The sequence below is a fragment of the Bos javanicus genome, chromosome 17 (genome assembly GCF_032452875.1).
Source record: "Bos javanicus breed banteng chromosome 17, ARS-OSU_banteng_1.0, whole genome shotgun sequence".
NCBI classification, from domain to species: domain Eukaryota; kingdom Metazoa; phylum Chordata; class Mammalia; order Artiodactyla; family Bovidae; genus Bos; species Bos javanicus.
This window is the reverse complement of record NC_083884.1, coordinates 8,814,466-8,833,903: the sequence shown is the minus strand read 5'-3', so window position 1 is coordinate 8,833,903 and position 19,438 is coordinate 8,814,466. Positions and strand designations below refer to the sequence as shown.

General features: G+C 38.7%; 1 protein-coding gene across 3 annotated transcripts in view; it reads right to left on the bottom strand.

The window, feature by feature from the left end:
- IQCM (IQ motif containing M) overlaps positions 1–19,438 on the bottom strand; it is a 486,441-nt gene that overhangs the window by 226,545 nt on the left and 240,458 nt on the right. The window lies entirely within an intron of this gene.

Here is a 19,438-nt window from a genome sequence, read left to right as displayed (position 1 = left end):
CTCCTCTTAATTGCTTTTGCTTCTGCATCTTTCACAGCTGGAGTTCCAATGAGATAGCCAGGTCATTTCACACACCAGACCTGAGTCTTGCCCTACAAAGTGCACTGTGCATAGACTTCTAAATCCCAGACCCAACTTTGTTGATTCCCGGAGTGAATATCATTGACTGTTTCTACAATTTTCTTCACCAGATCTGTTTTGATATTTGCATTAAGCTGGCTCTTACAGACTCCTGTTCTAGTTTGCACATGATCATTATTTTTCTTCCCCTGGTGACTAAAATGTTGGAAGTCTGATTTTGATTATTGACTCCAGCCATCTAGTCTCTGTTGGGTGGTAGATAGTAGATAACAGGGGATCTTTTTTCCATTTGTTTCTTCTGTTAGTTTGTCTTGAAACTTGTGGTATCTTCTAATATGCCTTGTATTATCAGTATACCTAAAATCAAGTTTCCCTGTGGCTCAGCGGTAAAGAATCTACCTGTAATGCAGGAGACACATTCCTGGGTCAGAAAGATCCCCTGGAGAAGGAAATAGCAACCCACTCCACTATTTTTGCCTGGAGAACCCCATGGACAGAGGAGCCTGGCGGGCTATAGTCCATGGGGTCAAAAAGAATCAGACACAACTTAGCAACTAAACAACTACAACAAAACCTAAAATCATTTGAGATACTTTTGTACCCACTAGATTGGAGATCAGCTCCAGATCAGGAAATTCACAACAAGTATTCTTTGATGATCCTTCTTGACTCTTGGACCTTCCTACACCAAAGTAGCCACTACTGACCAGTGAGATTTGCTCAAGCACAGAAAACTGTCCTCTGGATTTACTTTTGATCTAACGCTAAATACAGAGAACTGAGGCTAGCATTTCTCTCTGTTTGTGTATACAAATAAACATTGTCCTGTCTTTGCAAAAGAAAGGAAGTTAGCCTTGTACGATGTTCATATAAAAGTAGTTCTTTTGTATCTTTGGTTGGTTCTTTCATTCTCTCTCTTGAGAAAACTTCCGTAGATTGAGTCAAAAATACAACATGTTGTGCTGGAGAGAAATATTTAAATAGACAAAGCTACCAGAAAAGGCATAGAAAATAAAGCAAAGTTTTCTTTTTGGTTGTTTAAATTAAGACTGATTTTGAATAGCTCATAAAACAGGGAGCTCTGCCTTCTAAGAGTATTTTTGCTCTGTTATATCAATTTTTATGAACATGCCTCCATGTATGAGATAAACTGGGAATGCAAATAAAATAGAAATGGTTACTTCTGACTTGTTCGGAGTTTTAAGACCTATTGTGAAATCAAAAGGATTTTGAGTTCATGACTTTTTTTCCTTTTTCTCAGAAGAAATAAGAGAAGTCTTCTAGAAACACATAAATGAGCCAACTTTATGGTCAAACTTATACGTTCTAACAATAATGTGTAAATAAATCTTAAAGGGACATATACACCTGACCATAAGGTGATGTGTGATGTGTACTGTTAAAGTACCAGCAGTGGTCACAGGAGCTCTGGTCTTCTCCTAAGTTGCCTTGAATGGCACAGAATTCTTTGTCACATACTGAAAACTGTCTGTGGAAATGTTAGGGGAAGCACACTAATTGAAACCACCCACCCCGGCCAGGCACCATAGAAACCATTTGTATGAGTTGTTTTACGACAGGAGGTCCTGGTAAGGAACACAGAACTAATAAGCCTCCACCAACTGAAGAATTTGGGAAAGGTCAAAAGGAGACAACCACGTTTCCGACCACCTCCCAGAATCCTTCTCTCTGGCATCCATCTTGGCTGAACGAGGCGTGCACCACCAGGAAGACTCTGAGTCAGAATGACTGGCTAAAGACAATCCGGAAACTAATCCCATCACCATAAAACCCAAGACTAGTCAAGTGGCAGAGCTGTTCTCCTGGGCTCCCTTACCCTCCTGCTCTCCACCCGGGTGCCCTTTCCCAGTGAAATCTCTTGCTTTGTCAGCACATGTGTCTCCTCAGACAATTCATTTCCGAGTGTTAGACAAGAACCCAGTTTCGGGCCTTGGAAGGGGTCCCCCTTCCTGCAACAGAAGGGGGTTTGGGAGAGGGAGGGGGAGAACTGAAGTTAGTTATTTTGGTTAAAGGCTATAGTTAGCATGAATGATTAGAATGAGTGATTAAAAGCTATAGTTAACATGAGTGATTAGAATGACATTAATTAAAAGAAAAAGGAAATGCAAAAATGTTTACAAAATGATGGATATGTTTTGTCTGCTTTTTAATCAATTGAAAAAGAAAAGGATTTATCTTGGGCCCTAGTCATATGGACTTTGATCAACAACACATCTCTAAACAATTGGAATGTTAAAAGAAACAGAAATTTGAAGCTGAAGAATAATTTATAGAAGACTTGATGGAAAGTGAATTATATTTACAAATAATGGGTTTGAAAAGAAGCTATGAAATACACCAAATTTTGATAGTAGTTAGGTCAATTTGGAGAAGTTTAATCCTCAAATAGAGAAATGCTTGTGAATCCTTGACTATGAAATGTTGCATGGGTGGAACACACAAAAAAGTAAAATCAAAATTTGATTTTCTTTCTGTTACACTGAAAAAACTGATTTTTGAATAATAGTCTGCTCCTAATAGGAGAGGGGAAAAATCATTCAGAGCCTTTATTACAGTTTTCCTAGGAAGCAAAAATTCCTTACATCACACAAAAATATTTCTTATAAATACTTATACATTTTTTCTCTTCTTTGTGACCTACTTCTTACAAAATCTGGTATTCCTAATATTTAATGTGATTTGTGACTATGTTACTTTTTTTTTTTTTTTTTTTTTACTCTAAGGGCACCTATGACTTTTGTTGATACTTTGCAGCCTCTCAAAATTCTTTGCAATTCAAATTCTAATCCCATATTTAGAAACAAAAGCCTGCTGGTTCAAAACTCAAAAATTCTTAAAGATCCAACTGTTTTAAATATGACCTGAATAACCATAATTTTGGGCCAGTTACAGCCTGCCTGCTTTGCATTTCCTATAAAACTATAACCAACATTTACTAGCCAAAGATAAGACAAACTTTGAGGCTATGAAAGACTTCAAGCCACTGCTGCCCATCAGAGTTCACTGCCGCAGAGACTCCCCTTCTTGCTGTGACATGTAAGCTCCCCCTCCTCCACTCCCACAGGAGGTCCCTTACTCTCGTCCCTTTCTGAATGGTGACTCCAGGTAGGTCTTCTGCTGTGAGGGACTTCCTCTCTCACAGCTGTCCATGTGAGCCAAATAAAGTGTGTTATGTGCCATTGTCACCCATGACCATATCTTTTCCTTGATTATTCTCATGATCCTGAACTCATTATAATGTCCACAGTTTTACTTAACTCAGCACTACTATATTGAAAGTTATCCAATGTATCCAAGTCCACATCACGAAAAGATACCAAAGAAAAATCTCCTTAAGTTAAATACATAACAACTAAAATATTATTAATATAAATATATTAGGAGCACACTTTGTGGTAAACTGATTGCATTGATGGCTAATTAATGCCCCTCTATGTCCCTATCTTTGCAATGTGACTTTACAGCCCCACCCATCAGGTGGGGAATCAAGCTACCCACCCAAGAATCTAGGTTAGCCCTGTGAACTGCTTTGACCAAAAGAATTCAATGGAAGTGATGCTATGCCAGTTCTTAGCATGTGCTGCTAGAGGCCTTACACAGTTCCATTCTCCTGGAACTCTTCATGTACATGAGAATAAGCCAAGCCTCTAAAGAATGAGAGACCACAGGAGAACAGACAAGAGCGGCCCATTGAGTGATCCCTGATGGTATCAGCTGAGTATGGACCACATCATTGGAACTGCCTCATGAGAAATAACAGTTGCTGTTTTCAATTACTACATCCTGCGATGTTATTGTAGCAATGAATCACTGATGCACATACCCATGTTTATACACACAGGGTAATACAGTAACTCTCGGATTGTTTTTTTTTTTAATATTTTATTTCAGAGGTAAATTATCTCTGCCAAGTAGTGACACTCATGACCAAGATTTTATGGGATGACTTTTAAAAAGAAAAACTTGAGGGTTGCCAGTGTGAATAGTACGTTCTTATTTTGAGATGTATGTGTGTGTGTGTTAGGGAAATAAAATAGAGGTGGTCTTGTTCAGGCTTCAGAGACAAAGGAGCAGATCAGGCTGCTTACCTTGCCTCTGACCCACCTAGACACTGCCCAGACTATTGCTGTGGGTGTCAGCCACAACTTCCCTGAGTGTTGGAAGAGAAACACAATAGATAGATAGGAAGCAGACCTTGGAATTTGTTAAGTCCCTAGAGGAGGTCTGGCCAACCACTCCCTGGATTTAACAACATTCCAAGATCTGCAAAACAAAGCAAAGAAAGAAAGAAAGTGAAGTCACTCAGTACTGTCCTATTCTTTGCGACCTTGTGGACTGTGGAGGAGCCCACAAGGCTCCTCCGTCCATGGGATTCTCCAGGCAAGAATACTGGAGTGGGTTGCCATTTCTTTCTCCAGGGGATCTTCCGGACCCAGGGATCGAACCCAGGTCTCCCGCATTGCAGGCAGACGCTTTATCCTCTGAGCCATAATAGCAGAGCTGCTGGTTTTTTGTTTTTTGTTTTTGCTCGTCAACTAATAATTGGTTTGTGGCCTGCAGATTATAAGTGGGGCCAAGAAACAGCAGTCCAAAGACTCACCCACAGAGTTCACACTGCCTGGGACCTTTTCCCAACTGGAACTCCGGACTGCTGTCACACAGAATTTCCCAGCGCTAAGTCTGGACGTCTGCAAATCCAATATGGTGATGTATATACTACTGCTCTCCTCTGCTGTTTCTATTTCTTGTTTTCTTTTAAGGTTAGTATATTGAAAGTAGACTAGATAGTTCTCTAATAAATATTTGTATTGTTTATTTGAATATAATGAGTGGCTTATTTTGTTAGCAAATCCTTTGAACCTGAGAAGAAAGTGAAAACTTTTGACAAAACCGCATGCTAAGTCACTTCAGTCTGACTCTTTGTGACCCCATGGACTATAGTCAGCCAGGCTCCTCTGTCCATGGGATTCTTCAGGCAAGTATACTAGGGTGGGTTTCTGGGCCCTCCTACAAGGGATCTTCCCAACCCAGGGACCAAACCCATGTCTCTTACATCTCTTGCATTGGTAGGTGGGTTCTTTACCACTAGGGCCACCTTTAGTGACGGTCATTCAGCCGTGTCTGACTCTTTGTGACTCCATGAACTCTACAGTCCATGGAATTCTCTAAGCCAGAATACTAGAGTGGGTAGCCTTTCCCTTCTTCCCAACCCAGGGATTGAACTCAGGTCTCCTGCACTGCAGGTGGATTCTTTACCAGCTGAGCCACAAGGGAAGCCCAAGAATATTGGAGTGGGTAGCTTATCCTTTCTCCAGCGGATCTTCCTGACCCAGGAATTGAACCAGGGTCTCCTGCAATATAGGCTGATTCTTTACCAACTGAGCTATCAATGAAGTGGCCACCTGGGAAGCCCTGTTACAAGGTGATCAGTGACTAAAGCCTTATGCAATGAATATGTATGTCTTCAATAGAGGATTCCACTTCTCTCCACTCTGATATTTCTGTTTATTATATCAAATACACACTAGACATGTATTATTCCACTCAGACATAACTTCGACAGGTGGCTTCGACCTTTCACTTGCCCAAAGTCCCTAGTACAACTTATATGGGACTTATGTCCCCTGAAAGAAACATCAAAAGAATGATGGCCTTACAAAGAATATATTTTCTTAACAATCTATAGTAGAAGGAGAAGACTTAGAGTACAGGCTTCTCAACTTATGATATGTATCATATGTATGATACTACAGCGCTCCTCAACGTTTTTTTGGCGGTAGGGACTGGTTTTATGGAAGACAACTTTTCCACAGACCAGGATAGGGGATGGTTAGGATAATTCAAGCAAATTACACTTATTGTGCACTTTAGTTCCATTATTATTACATCAGCTCCACCTCAGATCATCAGGCATTAGATCCCAGATGTTGGGAACCCCAGTATAAAACCAAGAGAGGACAAAATTATGACTTCAGAAAGGTTGCCATTGGCAATCTCCAATCCTCAATGGTTTGGATAATTTGGGTGACTGACTTCAGGGTTTTTTTTTTTCTTTCTTTGTTTCAGGGGTACTAAAAGACAGTCATACCACATGAACTGACTCTACTACATAAATGTTCAACTTCATGAAAAGTACAAGCATCAGTAGTAAGTAGATGAGATGGGGAAATGTATTACGACTGTCAGATACATGGAGGCTCTGTAACCACCTCTGAATTAGAGCATCAGTAGGAACTATCCTTTGCTTACTTCTTCAAATGTAATTTTTAAATTTATTATCCTTCATAAGGTCTTAAAACAGTTCTGATATGGAGAGAATTATCATTTTACAGATTTTACAGTTCTGATACAGAAAGAATTATCATTCTACAGATTCTCAGTCACTAAAGAGTACCTGTAAAACTCTTGGGCCAAAAGATATAGTTATTCCAGTTATAAAATAAGTAAGTTCTACAGAAGTAATGTCCAGCAGTTAGTAAATAGAGTTAATAATATCATACTGTATATTTGAAAGTTGCTAAGACAGTAGATCTTAAAAGTACTCATCAAAGGAAAAAAAACTGTGACTATATGAGATGATGGATGTTAACAAGACTTTCTATGATCATTTTGCTATATATTCAAATATCGAATCATTATGTTATACACCTGAAACTATGTGTCATTACATGTCAACTATATCTCAATTTTGAAAATGCTGTTAGAAAGTATTTATAAACATAAACATAAGTCATTAGAAACTAGGTATGACACTAGTTCCCACCATAGAAGAGATTACACTTTTGTCCCCAAGCCACGTCTTCTGAAAGTCACCCTATAAAGGTTGAGAAAGACCAGAGCTGAATAGCTGAACTGAAATCTTTAACTTGCGGTTTGACAAATCTATGATCAAGGTGTCAGATCAAAGAGTTTTCAGTGAGAGAAGAAATTAAGCAAGATTACATGTGAGAAAAGATACAATAAGTTAATTAGTAAGTTAATCATGTCTGAATATTAGACATTGAGCTTGGCAAACATTTGAACAGGGAATTTCCTTTCAACTGCTAATGCTTATATGATAATATATATTAAACACTAAATCAGTTTTAGAGTTTGGTTCAGATATTGCCACTAATTAGTTTTGGCTGATATTGAAGTATTTTGTACGCTCCATTTATAAAAGCACTCTTCGCCCATCTGTTCATAGGTTGAAAGTGATTAAAGGATACTTACTTTGGCTGCTGTAAAAGTCAAATACTTTTTAAGCTGCAAATATGTGACAAAACCAGTTCAGGTTGCCAAATTCAGAAATACATCAAGAGAGATTTGCGACGCCTCCCTGCCCCCAATTCCTCTTCCAACCTGCATTATCAAAAAGTAAATATCACCGCTTTCCTGATTAGACTAGCATGCCTGCTTTGTCCAAATGCTTTGCAATTTAGTTATAATTTACACAATTTACTCTGATTTGGATCCTCTGCTACCAAGCTGTGTTGAGGGCTTTCGTTTCCTGTACATGCAGCCTTGAAGCAGAAGCATGTGATGCTTTCGTGCTTTGAATGCTGGATCTGAAAGCAATCTGGCTAACAAGTGAAACAAGTTTGTGACCTACTTTAATACCCTGTATGAGGTCTGTTCAGTTTAAAAACAATGCATTATATTCAGCATGGGTGATAGAGATTTTTAAGAACAGGAAGGTAATACATTTCCACAAATAATATTGTCTCAGTATTATTTAATACTCCACTGGCAAATCTTCCCAAGGGGTTAGGACTTCATGCTAGCAAAACCTGCTCAATTCAAACATCAGAACTGAATTCCTGGCACTTTTTAAAAAGATGCAATCCTTCTGAAGTGGAAGATAACATCACTTAAATTGAGGCAAAATTTTTAAATAGTTTAAATATCTGAATGAAATGTGTTTCCTTCTGAGCTCTCCACACTCTTGTGTTCTGATCATTCCTCACAATGCTAGCCTGCCCTGACACACAAAAATGAAGAGCCCTCCTTTTTGGATGTTGTTGTTCAGTCACTAAGTCATGCCCAGCTCTTCACAACCCCATGGACGGCAGCGTGTCAGGCTTCCCTGTTCTTCACTATTTCCTGGAGTTTGCTCAAACTCATGTCCACTGAGTCAGTGATGCCATCTCATCCTCTGCTGCCCCCTTCTCCTGCCTTCAATCTTTCCCAGCATCAGGGTCTTTTCCAATGAGTCAGCTCTTCACATCATGTGGCCAAAGTACTGGAGCTTCAGCTGCAGTATCAGTCATTCCAATGAATATTCAGGGTTGATTTCCTTTAGGACTGGCTGGTTTGATCTCCTTGCAGTCCAAGGGACTCTCGAGAGTCTACTCCAGCACCACAGTTCGAAAGAATCACTTTTTCGGCGCTCAGCCTTCTTTATGGTCCAACTCTCACATCCATACTAGTCCCTTTGACTAGATAAGACATTTGTCAGCAAAGTGATGCCTCTGCTTTTTAATATGCTGTCTAGGTTGGTCATAGCTTTTCTTCCAAGGAGCAAGCATCTTTTAATTTCATGGCAGCAGTCACCATCTGCAGTGATTTTGGAGCCAAATAGTCACTGTTTCCATTGTTTCCCCATCTATTTGCCATGAAGTTTATGGGACCAGATGCCATGATCTTAGTTCTTTAAATGTCGAGTTTTAAGCCACAGCAACCTCTAACTAGATCACATTAAAAGGTGGAGGCTGATAGTCTATTTAGAGCCTCTGAGGATACTTGTCTTCACCAGTTTATTACCTAAAGTGCTCTAACCAGCACCTATCCAGAAATGCAAATGACACAGTGACCTGGGAGGGTTTCTTCTCCCTACCCCACACCTGATTTTATTAGGAAGACATTTTCCCAGTCCATCAGGCCATATCTCTGGAAAGATGAGTTTTATTTTTGCTATTGCTGCTTAGTTTCAATTTTCCAACAGCTCTTCCTCAAAAAAAGAAAATTTTAAATCCCAAATTCAGTTCAAAAAATGAAATTATTCTTTCCTGCATGTATTAACTTTCTGGAGGAGCACTATTTATTATGAATTAAACCAAAATCATCATTTCACATCACAGACAGCCAAAAGGATAAACTGGATTTGTTCAAATTTAATTGATTCTGCCGATATGGACAAGATAATCATGACACACTCCCAGGGAATTCTAATACAAGCATTTAAAACACCATTTTAATGTACATACATGTTTTTATCTGTAGGGCACTTTAAAAAAAATTACCCTGGAAGATGTCATAATGACTAGGGTGTTTATGCCAAAGGTGTAATAGGAGCTTATTTTTCTGTGACAGAGTGACCAGAGTTGTCCATTTATCATGAGCTTATCTATGTGATAGGCAACACAATGAGTTGTCTAGTCCTTCTCCCCAAATATTCATTTACTCCTCTTGGGGTAGCCCTTTGCTCTCAATCCAAACTTTAGTCAGTTATGGAGGAGAGCTGAATCTACCCACTGCCATCTGTCTCTCTCATCTCTGATCAGAAAGAACAATGACGATCAGTGCCTGTCCACAGATTATTTGTCCCTAGAATCCAGTTTTAGATAATGAAATAAATCCTCACAACAATTCAGGTGATTTTTAAAAACAATTTACGATATTATACTCAACCTGTTATTCCCAAACACCTATGTCTTTTACAGACTGTCATTTCCAGGAACTGGGGAGACCCTCGAGCAAGCACACCCAGTGTGAGGATCAGAAAGCAGGTCAGATTTTCCTAGAAAAGCAGGAAATGTGGACAGTCTTCAGAGCAACCTGGAGAGGGATGGGACTTGTAATCCCTCTCCCCAGGCTTCTGCTTCCCTATTCTCTCTCTGGATGAGTTCTTCCATGAAAACAGTAATTGAAACTCTGAATTTCCCTATGAAATGAGACATCCATTCGTCTTCATTTCACTTTTGTGGGTAAGATCACTGTGATTTAGAGATGAGAACTTCTGTGATCCCTCTCTCATTGTTCTTCTTGCTATTTCTCAGCTGTTTTCTTTCTGGCTCCACACAGGAACTGTTACAATAAAGTCCGCTTCTTTCCCTGCCAGAAATTACTATTTATAGCAGGAGACGGAAGAAGTATTCATTGACCAAGGAATGGAGAAGCAGGAGGTCTTGCTCTAAAAGCACCTTCTCCCATAGACAAGGACAAGCTTTTCATAGGAAAAGGGGCTAAAGGGACTGAATGGGGCAGATGTCATGGTCACTTAGATTCATGGCAATGGGTGGTGATTTCCTGGATCAGCGTCAGTGCCTCTTTTCTGCTCCTTTAGAGTTTGAGTCAGAAGCAGATGGAACCAACATGGTGACCTTGGGCAAGGATTACAGCATTAAAGTGACAGTGAAAGTGAAGTCGTTCAGTCGTGTCCGACTCTTTGCGATCCCATGGACTGTAGTCTACCAGGCTTCTCTGTCGATGGGATTTTCTAGGCAAGAGTACTGGAGTGGGTTGCCATTTCCTTCTCCAGGGGATCGTCCTGACCCAGGGATCAAACCCAGGTCTCCTGCATTGCAGGCAGACGCTTTACCCTCTGAGCTACCAGGGAAGCCCTATAGCATTAAAAGGAGATGACAAAGAGTTTTTCAGAGCAGCGGTACTCAGCTGTTTTGGCACCAGGGACCGATCTCATGGAAGATTATTTTTTCCATGGACCAGGGGGGTGGGGGAGTGTAGTGGTGGTTTGGGGATGATTCTCATAAGGAGCATGCAACCTAGATGCCTCACAAGCACAGTTCCAAGTGCCATTTTACTCCTGAGAATCTAACACTGCCACTGATCGGACAGGAAGGCAGCAATGCAAGCAATGGGGAGCAGCTGTAAATACAGATGACGCTCTGCCCCCTGCTCATCTCCTGCTGCCTAGCACGGTCCTTAGCAGGCCATGGACTGCTAGTGGTCCGTGGCTCAGGGGTAGGAGACTCCTGTTATAGCAAGATCTTCATCCCAGTTTTGAAGTTCAGACAGCTTATACCACTTTCTTGTGGCTAAACTTCTTGTTCATGTCATGTAAACACAGCTAGAAAATACAGTCAGCTCGGTTTTCTGCAAGTTTTCTTACAAATGAGTTGGGGGTGGCTGTTTTCTCGCTTCCTTGATGAAAGCAGGTGTTCTTATATTATTTAATATCAGACTGTATCACTTACCAATGGGATAGTATGTGCAGAACTAAAGAAAGCAGTAGTGAGGCCAAGAGCCAGAATGTGTACAAAATGATGTCATGCCATTCTGAATTCACTTCCTTTATTTTAATTTAATTTTATGATTAATTTTGTTTTCACTAGATTGCTATACCATGGAATGATTTATAATGTTTCTGAATTTCAGGAGGCTAAATTTCATGCTTTTCATAAAATCTTTGCAAACAAGGTAGAGAAATTCAGGCGGACTGGCTGATCTTGGGTGGTCCAGTGAATAGTGTCATTACTAGCTGAGATGGTGAATTTACGACAAAGACACGGGAAAGGGAATACACGATAATTTCAGTTTTGAGAGATGGTTATTATGGGATAATCCAGTGAAGATATTCAGGGAGGAGTAGAAAGTCTGAGATAGGAATTATAAATGCCTGAAAAGGGGAAAAAAATCATTAAAAGGCAGAGAAAAGATCCAAAATTTTAATCCATGCACTGAACATATATATATATATATATATATATATATATATATATATATAATTTACTCACTCATTCAGTGTAAGTTGCTCTTTTAACACTGGGGATACACTAATAAATAAAAGAGAACATTCCCTTTCCTCCTTAAGTTTATGTTTTAGTAGGAGAGACAGATAGTAATCACAGGAAACAAGTTAATAATAGAGTCTGTTAGAAATCAGTGTATGCTATCATAAAAAATAAGGCAGGGTAAGGTGACTGCGGAGTGCTAGCAGGGGTACAGACTGCAATGTTAGTGTATGTTTTGCAAATAAGATCATCTATAAATGTGTGGACACCAAGTGGGTAAAAAGTGGGTAGGGTGAGTTGGGAGACTGGGGTTGACATGTATATACTATTGATACTATGTATAAAAACAACTGCAGAGAACCTACTATATATCTCAGGGAATCCTACTCAGTGCTCTGAGGTGACCCAAATGAGAAAGAAATCCAAAAGTGAGGGGATATACGAATACACATATGTGTGGCTGATGACTCTGCTGCAACAGAAGCTATCACGACACTGTAAAGTGTGAACTAATCATCTCAGGCAAAGGTGGCACGGAGCTAAAGCCAGTGATGAGATGTGGTCGCTGTACTTGTAAAGCTCTCTAGTTGGTTCATGTATATGACTGTACAAATAGTTCCTCAGACTCATGAGGATGCTTAGGTATATTTCCTGCAGCACTGTAGTTACCACATAACAATTCTCTGGGTCATCGCACCTCTATACTCTGAATTCCTTGAGAGATTACTTTTGCTTGTGTGCCTGGCAATATATAATAGACGAAGGGAAGGAAAAGAAAGGAGGGATGGCAAAGGAACAGAATGGGGACATATAAGAATCTAAGAAAGTTTGAGGGTTTGCTTGTTTGGGTTTTTATTTTTCAGAATTGAAGTCAGTGTGACTATTTTTCCTTAAGAAACTGAATGACCAAGTTGACAAATGATAGGCTTCATGAATTGATCTAGGCTATTACAGTTTGGTTCCACTGAACACTGTATTCATAAAATTACATTTGAAATGCTGTATTCTTCCCCAAGCATCACATTTCAAGAGGGATACTTTTCAGTATAGTAAGCACCCATTCCTTTCCTCCGTTTTTATCTCATTTCCCCTTACGGAATTGCACTTCTTCTTCTCCAGTCATGTGACTCCTCTATGATTTGCCTGGTCATGTCATCCAAGCTGGAAGGTCAGCCAGAATATTTCTACATGAAGTGTGAATGTGTCTGTGTGTGTGTGATGTGTATTAAGAGACTTTTCTTTTTTGGTAAGACCAGGAAGTACAATTACAAACAGCTGGAAGTCAGTCATTTTCCTTACCACATGGAGAACAGCTCTGTAGTAAGAGGCTTTAATTGTTCCAAACAGGGACAAGCAGAGATGTAAAATGAATGAAAGGAGAGTGCATCCTAAGGCATCACTTGAGTCTATTGAATTCGCTGAGTCTAAGATGCTGAACAGATCCCCACCATACTCTACACTCTTGGAATTTCCACTTTCGTGAGCAAACAGCTAAATATCATTTTGATTAAGCTCATTTGAATTAGTATCCTAATAACGATATAGATAGATAGATAAAGAGAGAATCTAAAAAGACGAAATTGGTGCTTAGAGTGGTTTCAAAAAGACTGACTCAGGAGCAGTGGTTACCATTTCAAGGTAGATAGGTGTCAAGATCAGAGCACTACTTGGAATGAAATTGGATTCCACTTGAACAGACTCATTACTAGTCCCTGGAGTCTTCAGCAAGAGGCTATGTAGAAGACTCACCCTTTGGATAGTTTCTATAAGACATCTCTAACGTTTCTTAAACTCTGATATTCTACAATTTCCCAGAGACAAAACACACGAAAGGAACCATCACTGGAGAAATACCATCCACTATAAATTTATTTTCAAAAAATGCTTAGCCTCTACTGACCCAGAAAAAAGTTGTTCACAGAAGATACTATGAACAAGCTAATAATACATCGCGTGCATGTGTGCTAAGTCGCATCAGTCGTGTCCGACTCTTTGAAACCCTATGGACTGCTGCCCTCCAGGCCCCTCTGTCCATGGGATTCTCCAGGCAAGAATACTGGAGTGGGTTGCCATGCCCTCCTCCAGGGGATCTTTCTGACCCAGGGATCAAACCTATGTCTCTTAAGTCTCCTGCATTAGAAGGTAGGTTCTTCACCACCAGGGCCACTATTAGTAGATAACAAATTTCAGAAGAGATCACAGAAAAGTCATTAGGTAGTAAACTGTAAAAGTGTTTTGAGATAAAATAGGTGGACTTGAAATATTTCAGGAAAAATGATGATGGACAAGTGTAGTAATTTTAGAGACACAAAGGAAAAATTTAAATGGCTAAATTTCCAGACTTTGAAATGTGAATTTCATACTTAGATATGCCAGAAAATGTACAGTATTCTATAATATCAAAAAAGAGGAAATTCAGAATTCTTAGCACAATTTTGCCTTTTAGTAACACATTGGTGAGTCATATCCAGCAATGTCTACCCTTTTAGTTCGAGCATGCTACAAAATAGAAAGGGAAAGTATACAATTATTCCTCATCTACATATTTACATGAACTATTTGGGATAGTTGGGATCCTAAAGAATGAAAAAAGAAAGAGAGAAACTTAAGATTTATAAAATGGTACACTTCATTGATGACATATATGAAAAACAATGTTTACATTATCCAGAATTAATAGTAAAAAGGTGGAAGGCTGATTACCACCTTTTGAACTTCTTACAACTTGAACATTATGAGTCAACAACAGAATGTTTTTCCTCTATGAAATAAAAACTCATCAATTGTTCTATTTGATGCTTAGAAATCAGTCATTTTCAAAAGCAGTTATGTACTTTAGAAATTCACCAAAAGGAAAATTCATCACTAAAGTCAGATGAACAGCTCACTGCAGAAAGACATCAAAAGAGAATAAATGTTTTGTTTATGGAATACAATAGTATATCTAAATGAAGGTGATATTACTTGCAATACAGCCAGAGTAGCCAAGGAAATTCAAGTGAACCTCAAGAAAGATATATGAAGAACACCTTTCTTACAGAAAATAAAAGTACAATGTCAGTGTAATACTATAATAGATTACAATCCTGGTTCACAATTTTTGCTTAGATATTGAAACCAGTTCTATTTGCCAACTGTAGAGGGTTCCCCCAAAGCTTGCGGCTATGGGTAGAAGAATTCCATCATGTTTTTCTTTCCTATAACTAAGAAGAGGGGGAAAAACCAATTCATATTTATTGTAGCCTGGCAATGATAATATGTGTATGATGTATTTTCACCCTTTAAATCTAAAAGTACTTTAGAAACTGGACAGTACCCTTCTGAAATTGATTGATAACTGATGAAAGGTCATAACATACTGTGTCTTATGTAGACTCTAAGGAAAACTCTAGCTGAAAATATATGATAAATTTCTCTCTAACAAGAAAAAAATTTAAATATAAACTTAAAGGGTTTCAACATTTGGATTCTAAGGGCTTCCTGGATAGCTCAGCTGATAAAGAATCCACCCGCAATGCAGGAGACCCCAGTTTGATTCCTGGGTCAGGAGGTTGCCCTGGGAAAGGGATAGGTTACCCATTCCAGTATTCTTGGGGCTCCCTGGTGGCTCAGATGGTAAAGAATCTGCCTGCAATGCAGGAAACACTTGGGTTTGATCCCTGGGTTGGGAAGATTCCCCTGGAAGAGGGCATGGCAACCCACTCCAGTATTCATGCCTGGAGAATCCCCATGGACAGAAGAACCATGGAATTTCTGATAGAAATGGTATAGGATTTCAAATAAACAAGAAAATCTTAATAGTGTTTGACTTAAATATTTTCAATGAAATATGTTAGCAAATAAAATATTTACAGTTTTATATCATTCACTTGTGTTTGTTGCTCAGTCACTAAGCCATGTCCGATTCTTTGCCACCCCATGGACCAGCTCCTCTGTCCGTGGGATTTCCCAGACAAGAATACCGGAGTGGGTTGCCATTTCCTTCTCCAGGGGATCTTCCTGATCCGGGGATCGAATATGTGTCTCCTACACTGGCAGGCGGATTCTATACCACTGAGTCACCAGGGGAGCCCGTGTTGTTCACTACTTCACTTTATTTTCACGTTTCTTCACTTTTATCTCTCTCTTTTTCTGCAGAAGCACCCTTATACATGCTAATTTGTTAGTTTCAGTCTACTTCTCTTAAGTAATCATCAGAAAGGCTGTTAAAATCTAAGATACAAACAACATAAAAGCAGCATGACTGAGTAAGAACACTATAAAATGAGGGTTGGATTCTAGTAACGGTTTTTGTTTGTTTCTTTCTTTTTCTGTGTGACCTTTTGTGACCTTAAAGAAGTCACTTTAATCTTTTTAAATCTTTATATCTCAACTGAAAATTAAAGGATTGGATCAAGTGCTCCGTAAACTTCCCTTCAGCCATCATCCTCTAAAACGTTCATAATATCCCTGCAAAAATTAGCTAGATGTCCCTTCAAAACTTTGCCACAGCTCTTTATGCGGCAACAGATGGCAGGCGAGACAGGAAAATGTTTCACATTCAGAGTGGCTGCTTGGCTTCAGGAAAATAAAAACAAGCACTCACCTTTCAGACTGTACAATTTTTATCATTGGAAAACCGGACTAAATTTTAATTTAGCAATACCTATGAAGAAAAGAAAAAGATTTCCCAAACTAACCAGGTAAAGGATATTTATAGGAAAAAGACTTACACAAAAAAATAAGGTAACACTATCAACTAGTTTAAAAATGTACATATAGTATTTTTTTAAGCTAATCTTTTTGTGAAAAGGCTTTTGATGACAAATTCAATTTAATAGACATGAATTATTCAGATTTTCGATTTGCTCTATGTAAATTTCTGTATGTTGTATTTTTCAAGAATTTTTCCATTTCATCCTTGTCTTTGAATGTGATAGGCAAGAAGTTACTCATATAATCTTTTATCTTTTCACTGTCTACAGAATATATAGTGATTCCACTTTTTTCATTTTTAATATTGGTAATTTGTCTTTTCTCTCTTAGTTTTGTTAGGAGTTTACAAATTCTATATTCTTAAAATTTAGTATTTTCAAGGAACAAATTTTTGGCTTTGTTAATTTGGTTTATTGTTTCTGATGTCTATTTCATTGCTTTCTGTTTTTATCTCTATAATGAATGTTACACATGCATCTAAAAAAATGTATATTCTACAGTGGTTGGCTATAGTCATCTATAGGTGTCAATTATGTCAAATAAGTTGAAGGTTTGTTAAAACATGCTATATTGTTATTTATTCTTTTTTTATTTTACTAATTTTCCTATCAATTACTAAAAGAGGAATGTAAAAAAATTTCCAGTCATAATTATGGAGTTGTCCATTTTATTCTTTAATCCTGTCAGTTTCTACTTTATCTATTTATGTTGTTCTATCACTAATCCATCTCTGACTCTTTGTAACCCCATGGACTGCAGCATGCCAGACCTTCCTGTCCATCACCATCTCCTGGAGTTTGCTCAAACTCACGTCCATTGAGTCGGTGATACCATCCAACCATCACATCCTCTGTCGTCCCCTTCTCCTCCTGCCTTCGATCTTTCCCAGCATCAGGGTCTTTTCCTATGAGTCGGCTCTTTGCAGCAGGTGGCCAAAGTATTGGAGTCTCAGCTTCAGCAATCAGTCCTTCCAGTGAATATTCAGGACATTCAGAATATTCAGGATTTACTTTAGGATGGACTTGATGGATCTCCTTGCTGTCCAAGGAACTCTCAAGAGTCTTCTCCAACACCACCATTTGAAAGCAACAGTTCTTTGGCACTCAGCTTTCTTTATAGTCCAACTCTCACATCCATACATGACCACTGGAAAAACCATAGCTTTGACCAGATGGACCTTTGTTGGCAAAGTAATGTCTCTGCTTTTGAATATGCTATCTAGGTTGTTCATACTTTTTTTTTTTTCCAAGGAGCAAGTGTCTTTTAATTTCATGGCTGCAGTCATCATGTGCAGTGATTTTGGAGCCCCCAAAAATAGTCTGTCATTGTTTCCTTTCTTTCCCCATCTATTTGCCATGAAGTGATGTGACCAAATGCCATGATCTTCGTTTTCTGAATGTTGAGCTTTAAGCCAGCTTTTTCACTCTCCTCTTTCACTTTCATCAAGAGGCTCTTTAGTTCTTCTTCACTTTCTGCCATATCTGAAGTGTCATCTGCATATCTGAGGTTACTGGCTCCCAGCAATCTTGATTCCAGTTTGTGCTTCATCAGCCCAGTTTTTCTCATGATGTACTCTGCATATAAGTTAAACAAGCACGGTGACAATATACAGCCTTGATGTACTCCTTTCCCAATCTGGAACCAGTCTGTTGTTCCACGTCCAGTTCTAACTGACCTGCATACAGATTTCTCAGGAGGCAGGTCAGTGGCCTGGTATTCCCATCTCTAAGAATTTTCCACAGTTTGTTTGGATCCACACAGTCAACAGCTTTGGCATAGTCAATAAAGCAGAAGTAGATGTTTTTCTGGAACTCTCTTGCTTTTTCGATGATGCAATGGATGTTGACAATTTGATCTCTGGTTCTTCTGCCTTTTCTAAATCCAGCTTGAACATCTGGAAGTCCACAGTTCACGTACTGTTGAAGCCTGGCTTGGAGAATTTTGAGCATCACTTTGCTAGCGTGTGAGGTGCAGGTAGATTCTTTACCAGCTGAGCCACAAGGGAAGCCCTCTCCACTCCTTAGGTACTGGCATTCTAAAATTTCCATGGAAATCTGAGGTGTTTACTAAGTCCCTGTCACTTGGCAGGACTTGAATTCCAATTTCTGCCTCTCTCCATGGTGAAGAGCAACTGAAAACTCTGCCTAGGCTTTACATTCCACAAATGTTAGAGGGGTTTGTCTCATTCACCCTGTCCTTAACATCTAAAATAGCAGCCTCTTAATGTGTGTTGTCAAACTAATAAACTACGAAAGACTGAAAGAAAATTTTCTCAACAGGACAAGATACAAATCTGTTTTCCTTTTCCTCTGGAAATTGTTCATTAATTCGATTATATTTTCTGAATATCCACTATATTCCATAGATTGTGCCATGAACTGTAAATTGAAGCATTAATAGAATCACCATCCCTGCCCTCGCAGAACTTGAAATTTTAGCCAGGTATCATTCTGACATAATTTAGCTTATAGTAGATAGCCATGACTCTGCAATTAAAGGACCAACATTTGAATCCAGGTCCCTCACTGACTAGCTGAATGGCTATAAGTGAAACATTCAACATGTTTATCCATCAGTAACATAGTGAAAATAAAAATACATCACGTGTTGTTATGGGAGTTATATGCAAGTACCTTGTACAAGATAAACACAGAATGATTGCTATTACTAAATTCATTATGAGACTAGCTCTCAGAAAATGTCTAATCTTAAATTTGATATTTATTTATTGGATATTTAAATAATTGCACTGAATTATTTCACAGTCATATTTGGCCTAGATTCACCATATAGTGCCATTCTATAGTGCTTGAACTTTAGAGTCAGATGTATTTCGAAAATCAGATTTTGTTTCAAAGTCTAGGAAATTAATATAGCATGTATGCCATATATTATATAACACTGAAGTATAGTCTGTGGCATGCCTATCATTAAATATATTATTATTTAGTACAATTAATGTTCATATG